Here is a 10,816-nt window from a genome sequence, read left to right on the forward strand (position 1 = left end):
ATGATTACAGCTGGGGTGCAATTATTCTTGGTTACTTGTACAGGCAAATGTGTCGGACGATCATGGGCACGCAGCGAGACGTTGCCGGATATTTGTCGTTGATGTAGGTGAAAACATAGTCAATTATTTTCATGATTATAACATACATAGTAAAAATATACCTTAAATTTTACGTCCACATTATATATTAGGTTTGGGCCTGGGAGCGGTTCCTGCAGTTGCAGCCACCTCTACCACCCTTTGCTCCGGATACACCACCTCCATTGTTTATCCCTTTAGCTAGGAGGTGGGTTGATAGGCAGGGATACAGACGCGAGTACGAGGCTCGACATAATCTCCCCTATTGAAGGGATTTGTTAGATTTGCTGGAGGGCGCGCAGGTAAATGTATACTTAAGTTTACTTAGCCTGGCTTTATATGTGTTGCGTATACTCACGGTTCCTGTTTTTACTTAATAGTTCATTTGGAGGCCATACAACGACGAGCTAATAGCTGGTTTGCCCGATTATTGCTCGACCGGCCGAATTATGTGGAGCTCTTCCGTCCCATTGATGTGTCTCGATATTGTCGAGTATCATGCCATCGAGCGAGTCCTTCGCCAGTTTGGTCGACCGCAGCTTGTACCTCCACCGTCCGCTTGGCATAGGACACATTACCAGCGGGATGATCGTTCTAGGGTTGACCAGACATATGTGGCATGGCTAGAGGCGCAGATCGATATTTAGGACCAGCGGCATGACCTGATTCTGCCACCCCCTCCACCTGACCGTATGGATGGTGAGCATGAGTATATGGCAGTGACAGGCAATCCACGTGCAGACTTCAATAATCCGTTGAAAGACTCTGACACATTTGTAGTCAGAATTCCCCATCTTCTACCACCATCCGCATGTAAAGTTCACTTGTCAAGCTCATGTCGCATCAACCAACGATAGGCTCCTTGGTCTTCCTGCCTGATCGATGCCATGCGCCTCCTAAATTTACACTCTTAGTGATCTGTTGCAGCCATCCACATTAAATCATGCAAATCCTTGTTGGGATATGCCTTCTAGAAATTAGCCTTCAGGTTCCTCACACAGTAACGGTGGTAGGCATACGGTTCCTGCCATGCAGGAAAATTTTGTACAGAACTTAAAATACCGCTATGCCGATCAGATATTAGACAAATACCTGAACGTTGTCTAACAACGTGCTCCTTCAAGTGGTTCAAAAATAGTGTCCACGTCTCTTGGGTTTCATTGTCACAAATAGCAAAAGCTAGGGGAAATATACTTCTATTAGCATCTACTGCAATGACGATCAACAACTTAATACATTCTTTCCATAGACATGAGTGTCGTCTATGGATATTATCGGCTGGCAATGCAAAAAACCATCAATTGCTAGGTTAAAAAGCCCAGAACACTGTAACGACCGGACTTATTATTTTAAGAATTAACGCCCCATTCAGTAACTTAAGATCTTGAGCAGCTTCGTAATATGTATTATGACCCGCGGGTGTTGTCGAGTTTGATTTTCGGAAGATTCAAAATTAAATTGAAAGAACAATTCTTAGTTAGAAGTTTTAATGGAAAGAGTTGAACGGAGAGTTGACTTTTGAGCAAACGATCCAGAAATGGAATTTCGATGATGGCAATAGCTTCGTATGATGATTTCGGATTTAGGCGTATGTTCGAATTTGGATTTGGAAGTCTGTAGGTCAATTCGACGTATTTTGGCGAAAGTTGAAAAATAGAAGATTTATAGAAAGTTTGATCGAAGGTTGAATTTTTGAAAACGAGGTCGGATTTCGATTCTGAAAATTTGAATAGCTCCATTACGTCATTTATGGCTTGTGTGCAAAATTTGAAGTCATTCCGGATTGATTTGATACGTTTCGGCGCAAAATATAAAAGTTGGAAGATTTGAAAACTCATAATTCGATTTAATGCGCGATTCGTAATTTCGGCGTTGTTTGAGTTTGAAGCCTCGACTAAATTCGTATTGTATTTTGGGATATGTTGGTATATTTGGTGAAAGTCCCGAAGACCTCGGATGGATTTCAGAAGGTTAACAGAGCAATTTTGACTTGAAGGAAAATACTGGAAAATGGCAGCAGCTGGTGGAATCGCTTCTGCGATGCCAAGGCCGCAGAAGCGACCTCGCAGAAGTGAAGATGGAAGGGCATGGCAGTGGTCGCAGGTGCGAAGAAATTTTCGCACCTGCGGAAGCGGGAAAGGACGACACAGAAGCGACTACTTTTGCAGATGCGCAGGTTGCATCGCACCTATGAATGCGCAGAAGCGGAGAGGAGTCCGCAGGTGCGATGGTGTTGTTGGCAGTGGCCTTTGTAGAAGTGAGTTTTGGCGCGCAAAAGCGGTTACGCAGATGCGGCGACTCGTCCGCAGGTGCGAAACTGGGCAGAAACATAAGGATTGAACTTGGTCATTTTTGCCATTTCGTTTTGGAATTTTTGGAGCTCGAATTTGGGCGATTCTGGAGGGAATTTTCACAAGATTGGTTGGGGTAAGTGTTCTATATCCTAAAGTATTTATATTTCATGAATCTATGATTATATTCATCGTTTAATTAGATTTTAATGGAAGAAATCAAGATTTTTGCAAAATATTTCAAAAACAAAATTTCAAGATTTAGAGGATGATTTGTTATTGGAATTCGATAAAATTGGTATGGTTGAACTCGTATCGGAATGGGTGTTCGGATTTCATAAAAATTATGTCGGGTTCTGATAGGTGGGCCCCGCGTTGACCTTTGTTGACTTTTTGGAATAAATTTTAAGTCGATGTATTATTATCCGAAATTATTTCCGATGAATTTTAATGAAGTTATACAACTAATTTGGATAGATTTGAGCGGCCCGCAGGTCAATTCAAGCAAGAAGGCAATTTTGGAATATCAGCATAACTTCAAAAAAGTAAGTGTCTTGCCTATTGAGTGGGGGAATTACCCCTTAGGCATCGAGTCTTATGTGCCATTTGTGAAATGTGAAAAGCCGTGTACTCGAGGTGACTAGTACGTACTCGGGCTATATATGCAAAATTTATTGAGTTAAAGTCTTGGGCATATTATGTAGTAAATTGGATAATTGTTGGCATTTATTTAATCATCTGTTTGCCATACCTCAATTCGCATTTATTGAATTTGTTTTTATATGACGATTTGATGTGAATGTTACCTGTATATTTATGTGAATTCTGTGAGTTTGATGGTTTGATATTTCTGGAATTTAATTTTATTATGGATTTTTTCTCTGCAAATAATTAATTAAACGAGCTTAAGAAGAAGTGTTAATATAATTATCAAAATTTGGATTAATGAAGGTGTTGCCCTATGCTGATTATTTTCTATCTCTGTTGATTATTTTTGAGGTTTTATATACATTGTGTGGAGCCTTCGGCTATTTGTTGTGAAATTAATTGATTTGTTATATCTTTGGAATTGGTTGTGGCCATTGGGCAAATTGTGATATGAATTGATTTTTGTTATGTTGCCGTGATAATATTCTGTGTAAATTATTGTGTTGTGTGAGTTATTATTTTGAGGATATAAGGGTGGCATTCCACTGTTTATATTATGTGGGCATAAGGGAGGCATTTCGCTGTTGTTATGTATGTTGGGATATTATTTGGGCGGAGCGATAAGGGTGGCTATAGGAGAAATAAGGGTGGCTATATGAGAGATAAGAGTGGTTATAGGAGCGATAAGGGTGGCTATTGATATTATCAGGGCGGAGGGATAAGGGAGGCTATTATAGGAGTGATAAGGGTGGCTATAGGAGAGATAAGGGTGGCTATTGTCAGGGATGATATGTAATGATGTGGAGTTATTGTGTTGGTAATTTTCATATGATGTTGGGGTATTCCTTGTGTTTATTTTTATATCTTGTGCAACTTGTCTTGTTGTTTCGGTAAACTTGATAATAGCCTGATTTATGTTGAAATTGTGAGACTGTGGCTATTGTCGGGCAGGTAATGTTATATGGGATCGGGTTGCACGCCGCAATGGATATGAAACGTGGGCACGAGGTGCTGGAAAAAATATGATGGTTTTATTATTGACACGTGATTTGTCCGTGCAGCTGTGATATGAAAAGTGGGCACGAGGTGCCGGAGAAATATGATGATTTAATTATGGGCACGAAGTGCCGTGAAAATATGAAAGTGGGCTGAGACTCGTATTTACGAAAAATATATAAAAAAAAAGGGCTGAGACCCGTATTTTTATGATTATGAAATGGGGTGTCACATGGTGACTTTTAATTGTAAGAATTATATTCAAAATATTATATTTTAAAGATACTTATTTTAGGAAATTATATTTGAAAGAGATTTATTTGAGGAAATTATATTTGAAAGATATTTATTTGAGGAAATTATATTTGAAAGAGAGTTATTTGGAAGAATTATATGTGAAAGATATTTATTTGAAGGGAGTATATTCTAAATATATTTATTGAAAAATATTATATCCTGAAGAGTATTATTTGAGAAGCATACAGACGAAAGATTTATATTTGAAGGACTTGATTTAATTGGGTATACTTGTATTTATTATTTGTTGAGCAATATTAATGGTGTTCTTATTGCCCTGTTATGCATATCACTGGTTGATTTGTGTTGCCTTTATTGTTATTTATTTTCTATTATTTTTGTATACTATATTGCACAGGTTATTAGACTAGTGAGTGTCTCGACTGTACCTCGTCACTACTCCACTGAGGTTAGTCTTGATACTTACTGGGTACTGACCGTGGTATACTCATACTACACTTCTGCACATTTTTGTGCAGATCCAGGTATTGGAGCTACAGGACTCGGACAGAGTTATAGTGTGATCGCAAGAATTCAAGGTAGAGCTGCTTGGTCATCGCAGTCCCTTAAAGTCTTTTTATTTTATTGTACTGTTAATTATTAATCAAACAGTATTGAGTATTCGATCTTTGAGATCATTTCATGTATTCAGTTAGAGTTCGTGACTCAGTATTACTAGTCTTGGGAGGTTGTTTGTTGAATATTTCCGTTGTTAGTGTTGACACTTGTATTGAATAAAAATAATAAATAAATAATGGCTTGAAATGTAATTGTAATCGGCTTACCTAGTCTTAGAGACTAAGTTCCATCACCACGCCTGTGGCGGGATTTTTGGGTTGTGACAAACACATATCGGAATATATGTTCTGGTATTCCCGGACTCCGCTCAAGCTTCCATTCAACAACAGTCCCGGGGTTAAAGTGTTGCAATGCAGCCATGTACCTGGGTAGAGATGCAAAGGACTTATTCCAGCTACCATAAACAATTTCAAATACACGTTTGCACCCGAGAAATGCCTTTCTTTTGGTAATGGTACACCTATATTCCTGGTGGACAGATGTTATACACTCTCTGATCTTGTACCTCATGGACGCTTCAATGTGTGGAATCAAGACAAGAGAAATTAAGTCAACATTCAAGTTAAAATGATTCCCATTGAATGTGTCCATTTCACAATTGTGGGTGCCAATGTATTTACCCACAGCCCACTTTTTTATGTTCTTCTTCCTCGTACGCAGTAACCAATTACAACTTGTAAACCATCCACGGCAAATAACCTTGTATACATCCGGAGATGACTCTGTTACCGTGATCTCACGACACTCTTTTACACTATACATTTGCACCGCCCTGCTTAGGCGCGCTTTATCAGGAAAAAACATGCCTTTTGACAGCACCGTTGCTCTAGATTCATCCCACATTGCTGTCCGAATTTCGTCAATATCCTTTGTGAGGGCATCCACATCTGGCATACTTGGCAAATGATCAAGGTAGGGAATCTCTCTTGAATGAAACGGTATGTGGGACTCGTACACTCTTGGTCTAACGGGAGGTGGAGCATGCTCCCTCGTCAAATTAGGTTCAGCATTCTCTTCCTCCTCATCATCACCCTCATCAAGGAAGGGTGTGTCATCTCCAGACTCATAGGCATTGTTCTCATAATCACTATTCTCTTCCTCACTCTGCGCATCTGCCAGATCCCGATTAAATATGTCGTCTTCGGGCAATTGAGTAAGGACAGGACCTTCAAGTTGCTCGTTTTCACTGCACAACGAACAAAATAATGAGTTACTCAAATTGATCCAAACTTTATATATAGCTTTATCACTTCACTTACAAATCATAATGTGTTGTTACCTCATGATGGACATTATCATGTTAGTGATGACTCCCGGATGGACCACCATGATCCAACACACCAAAACTAGGTATATTCCAACTGGGCGTTGGTTCATAACTTGTAAAATTTATATCTGGCAGGTACCCCCTATGGAATATATGAGTGTTAATACAAATTCAATACATCAAAAATAAATATTGTAACATAAAGGAAAATTGAAGTTTACCACTCGGCTTGTGGATTATGTAAACTAGGGGAGAAATTCCTCGCTCCTCATTTGCCCGTGGAGATAAGTTTAGATCAGGCCAAACTCTTTCACCCGGAACCTGTTCGACTAAAACTGCTCCAAAATAACCACCTGATGACTGGGGGATATCCCTATTTTGTGCAACCTCATTATTGCGAACGTCTTCAGCCTTGACGTACATTTCCAATATTTTTATCCCAAGGAATTCCCGGTATTCATCCGGAGTCCTAAAAAAATCTCTAAGAGTTTCATCGTCTTCGATGTTAAACTCGGTATAACAAGCAACCCCTTGTGGAGTGACAGAATACGAATATCTTCTGGTTACTTTAATATTCACCGAACGTTTGCTCACACTCATTTTTTACATAACAACAATACCAATGTATCGTACTTTATTGTAAGTGACAATTTAACATGACACTGTGGAGATAAACTATAGGTTACTGAGTTATTCGCCACCACAACCTCACCCCCCTCCCCACCCTCCCAATATAATAAAACTCTAATCCTTCGCTCTTCATACATTATGACAAAATACAAAATAACTTAACGAAGAAATATTTCAGAAGACTTGAAAATATTTATGAATGAATTTTTACAAAATCCTTAACCTCTTTAAATAAGGCAAAAACCAGTCAGGGGTACAATTATTTGAGGTATAGCACCTTAAATATGAGCGCTATACCTAGTTGAATTATTGTTATGCCAGTTAAGCACAGAAGAATCATTGGTGAGCCACATAATATATATAGCGCGGTAAGTTAGGGCGTTATATATATAGCGCCTTAAATAAGGGCGTTATACTTAACTGGGCAAACGGCCGTTGAGGTATAGCGCCTTATAAAAGGGTGTTATATATATTATGGTCACCAGTATTTTTTCTACATATTTTGGTTCTTTGAGTCTAAAAGAACCACATTTTGGTTGCGGACTCTGCTCTAAAGCATTTAAGTGATGTCTGTTTGACGTTAATTTTGGGCTAGTTTTGCGACAAAAATCAAAATAAATATTTTTTTCAAACACTCAAAAATAGCATTACATTTATTATTACTTTATAAGTTAGTGCTGATTTAGTAAAAATATGTTCTGTAAGAATTGTTCAATTATATGTACTAGTATAACTTAAAGCGGAAATGTGATGACCCAATAAGTCATTTATAGTTTTACCCTTCATTTATGTGTTCCGAGACCTCGTATAACTCCGTTTAGCCTTTTTCGATTTGCGTGCGCAGTTTGTGTCTTTTTTTTGGAAGGTTTCTATGAGAAAATGGATGAAAATGTGAAATCGTACCTTAAAACTCATTTGAGTTGACTTCGGTCAATGTTTTGAGTAAACGGGCTGGAATCGGTATTTTGACGGTCTCGAGGGGCCCGTATCGTGATTTGGGACTTGGGCGTATGCCCGAAATCGAGTTCAAAAGTCCCTAACTTGAATTAACGTAATTTGTTGAAAACTAGAAATCTAAAGGTTTAAAGAATTCCTAAATTTGACCGTAAGTTGACTTTGTTGCTACCGGATTTGGATTTCGGTTTCGGAACTTGGTATAAGTTCATTACAGTATTTATGACTTGTTTGCAAAATTTGGTACAAAACAGAATTGATTTGACGTGATTCGGACGTCCGGTTAAAAAATTAAAAGTTCTTTAGTTTCTTTGAAAATTTTATTTGTTTTCATCCTATTCATAGTTCTAAGTGTTATTTTAGTATTTTGATCGCGCGAGCGAGTTCATATGATATTATTACACTTGTGTGCATGTTTGGTTTGGAACTCGAGGAGCTCAGGTGAGTTTCGGATAGGCTACGGAGTGATTTTTGAACATAAAAGAGTGTTGGTGCATCACGTCTGCAGATCTCGCATTTGCGAGGACCTGATCGCAAATGCGAGGTCAGGCTTGCATATGCGAAGATGGTGGGGGCTGGGTCAGCTTCGCCTTTGCGAAGTAAATTATGCAGATGCGAAGGAGGGCAGGTTCGCATTTACAAACTTTCGAGTCGCATTTGCGACTAGAGGAAGACTGAGGCAGACTCGCATTTGCGATTCGATTGTTCGCATTTACGGCAGCCTTGGTTCGCATTTGCGATAAAATTGTCGCATTTGTGATGACATCAGGCTCAGTGACTTTTTCGCATTTGCGGATGGTTGATCGCTTTTGCGATCATCGCAATTGCGAACTATGTGTCGCAACTGCGATAACTGTGGTTGGGTAAAGGAGGGAAAAAACGGGATTTAGCTCATTTCTTTCAAACTTTCAACCCTAAACACCCTAGAGGCGATTTTTCCAAGAGATTTTCTTCCTAAATTCTTTGGAAAGCAACTTCAATATATTTCTTTTTAATTACCCATTACATTTCATAAGATTTGAACATCAAATCTAGGATTTTCATGGTAGAAATTAGGGATTTGGGTACAATTAGAGATTTTTGTAAAATTGGGATTTAGACCTCGAATTGAGATCAGATTTTGAATTGAATTGCATAACTAGGCTCGGGGGTAAATGGGTGATCGGGTTTTGGTCCGAATATCGGATTTTGATCAAGCGGGCATGGGGTTGGCTTTTGTTAACTTTTTCAATAATGATCTAAATTGAACCTCTTTCATTCGTGAGTAGTTTCTAAGGCTTATTTTGAATCGTTTGGTTAATAATTTGCTAGATTTGGTTGGTTTGAAGGATTGTTCGAAAGGCAAGGCCGTGATTGAACTTTGAGTTGATTGCGGAGTGAGGTAAGTGTTGGGTCTAACCTTGATTTGAGGGAATTAGTAACCCTTGAGCTATGTGCTATGTGAATTACATGTGTAGCGGCATATATGCGAGGTGACGAGTGTATATACTTCGTCAAATTACTTGTTTCAATGTTTTCCTGTATTTTATTAATTATTTTATTCCATGACTTAACTATTACATTACTTGTTTTTTCTATCTTCATTGCTTAACATTATGTCTTGTTTTCATGCCTTAATTTTTACATGCTTATTTGACTTCCATGCCATAATTGCTACTTGCCATTTAGCTTTTTTTGTATTAAATTGTCCATCCCCTCCCTGATTCCATACTTATTTACTATTTGTATGGATTTGTTTTCCTCATATATCTAAATTGTTTTACGCCCTGTTGCCTTATAGTTTCGTATTAATTATTGCCTTCATTGAAGTAGTTTCACTTGTACGTATTGTTAAAAGTAGATACCGTTGAATTGGTAAAGTTGATACATCTGAGTTGTTCAAGTCTCTTTGATTATCATGTTATTCTCCATTGCTCATACATTTGTTCTCTTGATGTATGATTTCTGGTAAATCTTAGTTATTGAGTTATTATTATTAATTGATATTATTTGGGAAGCGGGTTGCACGCCGCAACGAAAATTGAAAAGAAATAAATTAAAAAGGCGGAATAAGGATGGACTATGATATTGACAGATGATTATATGGAGGGGTCGGGTTGCGCGCCGCAACGAATTTGTTTAAAGTTTATATTGTGGGATCGGGTTGCACGGCGCAACATGTTGATAAAAATTATATTTGTTGTGATTGCTGGTTTGGCCTCGGTTGTTGAGATGAGTTATATGGATGGTTATTCGGGACTCTCTGCTGGTTGATTTGAGTTTCGTTGATATGAGTTACATGCTTTACTTATATTCCTGTTCTTTTGTTATTATTATTATTATTATTATTATTATTATTATTATTATTATTATTATTATTATTATTATTGCGCATAGGTTAATGTAAGTGACCCGCCTTAGCCTTGTCACTACTTCGTCGAGGTTAGGCTCGGTACTTACATAGTACATGGGGTCGGTTGTACTCATACTACACTATGCACTTCTTGTGCAGATACCGGAGTTGGTCCCAGCGGCGTACCGTCGACTTGCTCGGATCCAGCTACGCAGAGGAGACTTGAGGTATAGCTGCATGGCGTCCGCAGCTCTGAAGTCCCCTTATACTTCTTTTAGTTGTCATTTGATTCAGACGGTTATGTTTATTTCAGACTATTACTTGTAGTATCTTAGACGCTCATATATTCGTGACACCAGATTCGGGATTGTAGTTGAATTTCGTCACTTATTAGCTTATTTATCTTGTTTCAGAAATTCAATTTCTTTATTCTCATAGCATTTGAAGTTTGTTAAAAATAGTTAATAAATACATCTAACGTTGGCTTGTCTAGCAAGTGAAATATTAGGCGCCATCACGGTCCCGAATGTGAGAATTTTGGGTCGTGACAAGTTGGTGTCAGAGCACTACGTTGCTTTGGTCTCACGAATCATGAGCAAGCTTAGTAGAGTGTGGAGGATCGGTACGGAGACGCCTGTACGTATCTTCCAAAAGCTATGAAGTTTAGGAATAATATCACTTCTTTCTTACTCTGTCGTGCGATTTTATTCTACATGGGGTCGGTTGTACTCACACTGCTCTCTG

This window comes from Nicotiana tomentosiformis, chromosome 9, assembly GCF_000390325.3.
Source record: "Nicotiana tomentosiformis chromosome 9, ASM39032v3, whole genome shotgun sequence".
NCBI lineage: Eukaryota > Viridiplantae > Streptophyta > Magnoliopsida > Solanales > Solanaceae > Nicotiana > Nicotiana tomentosiformis.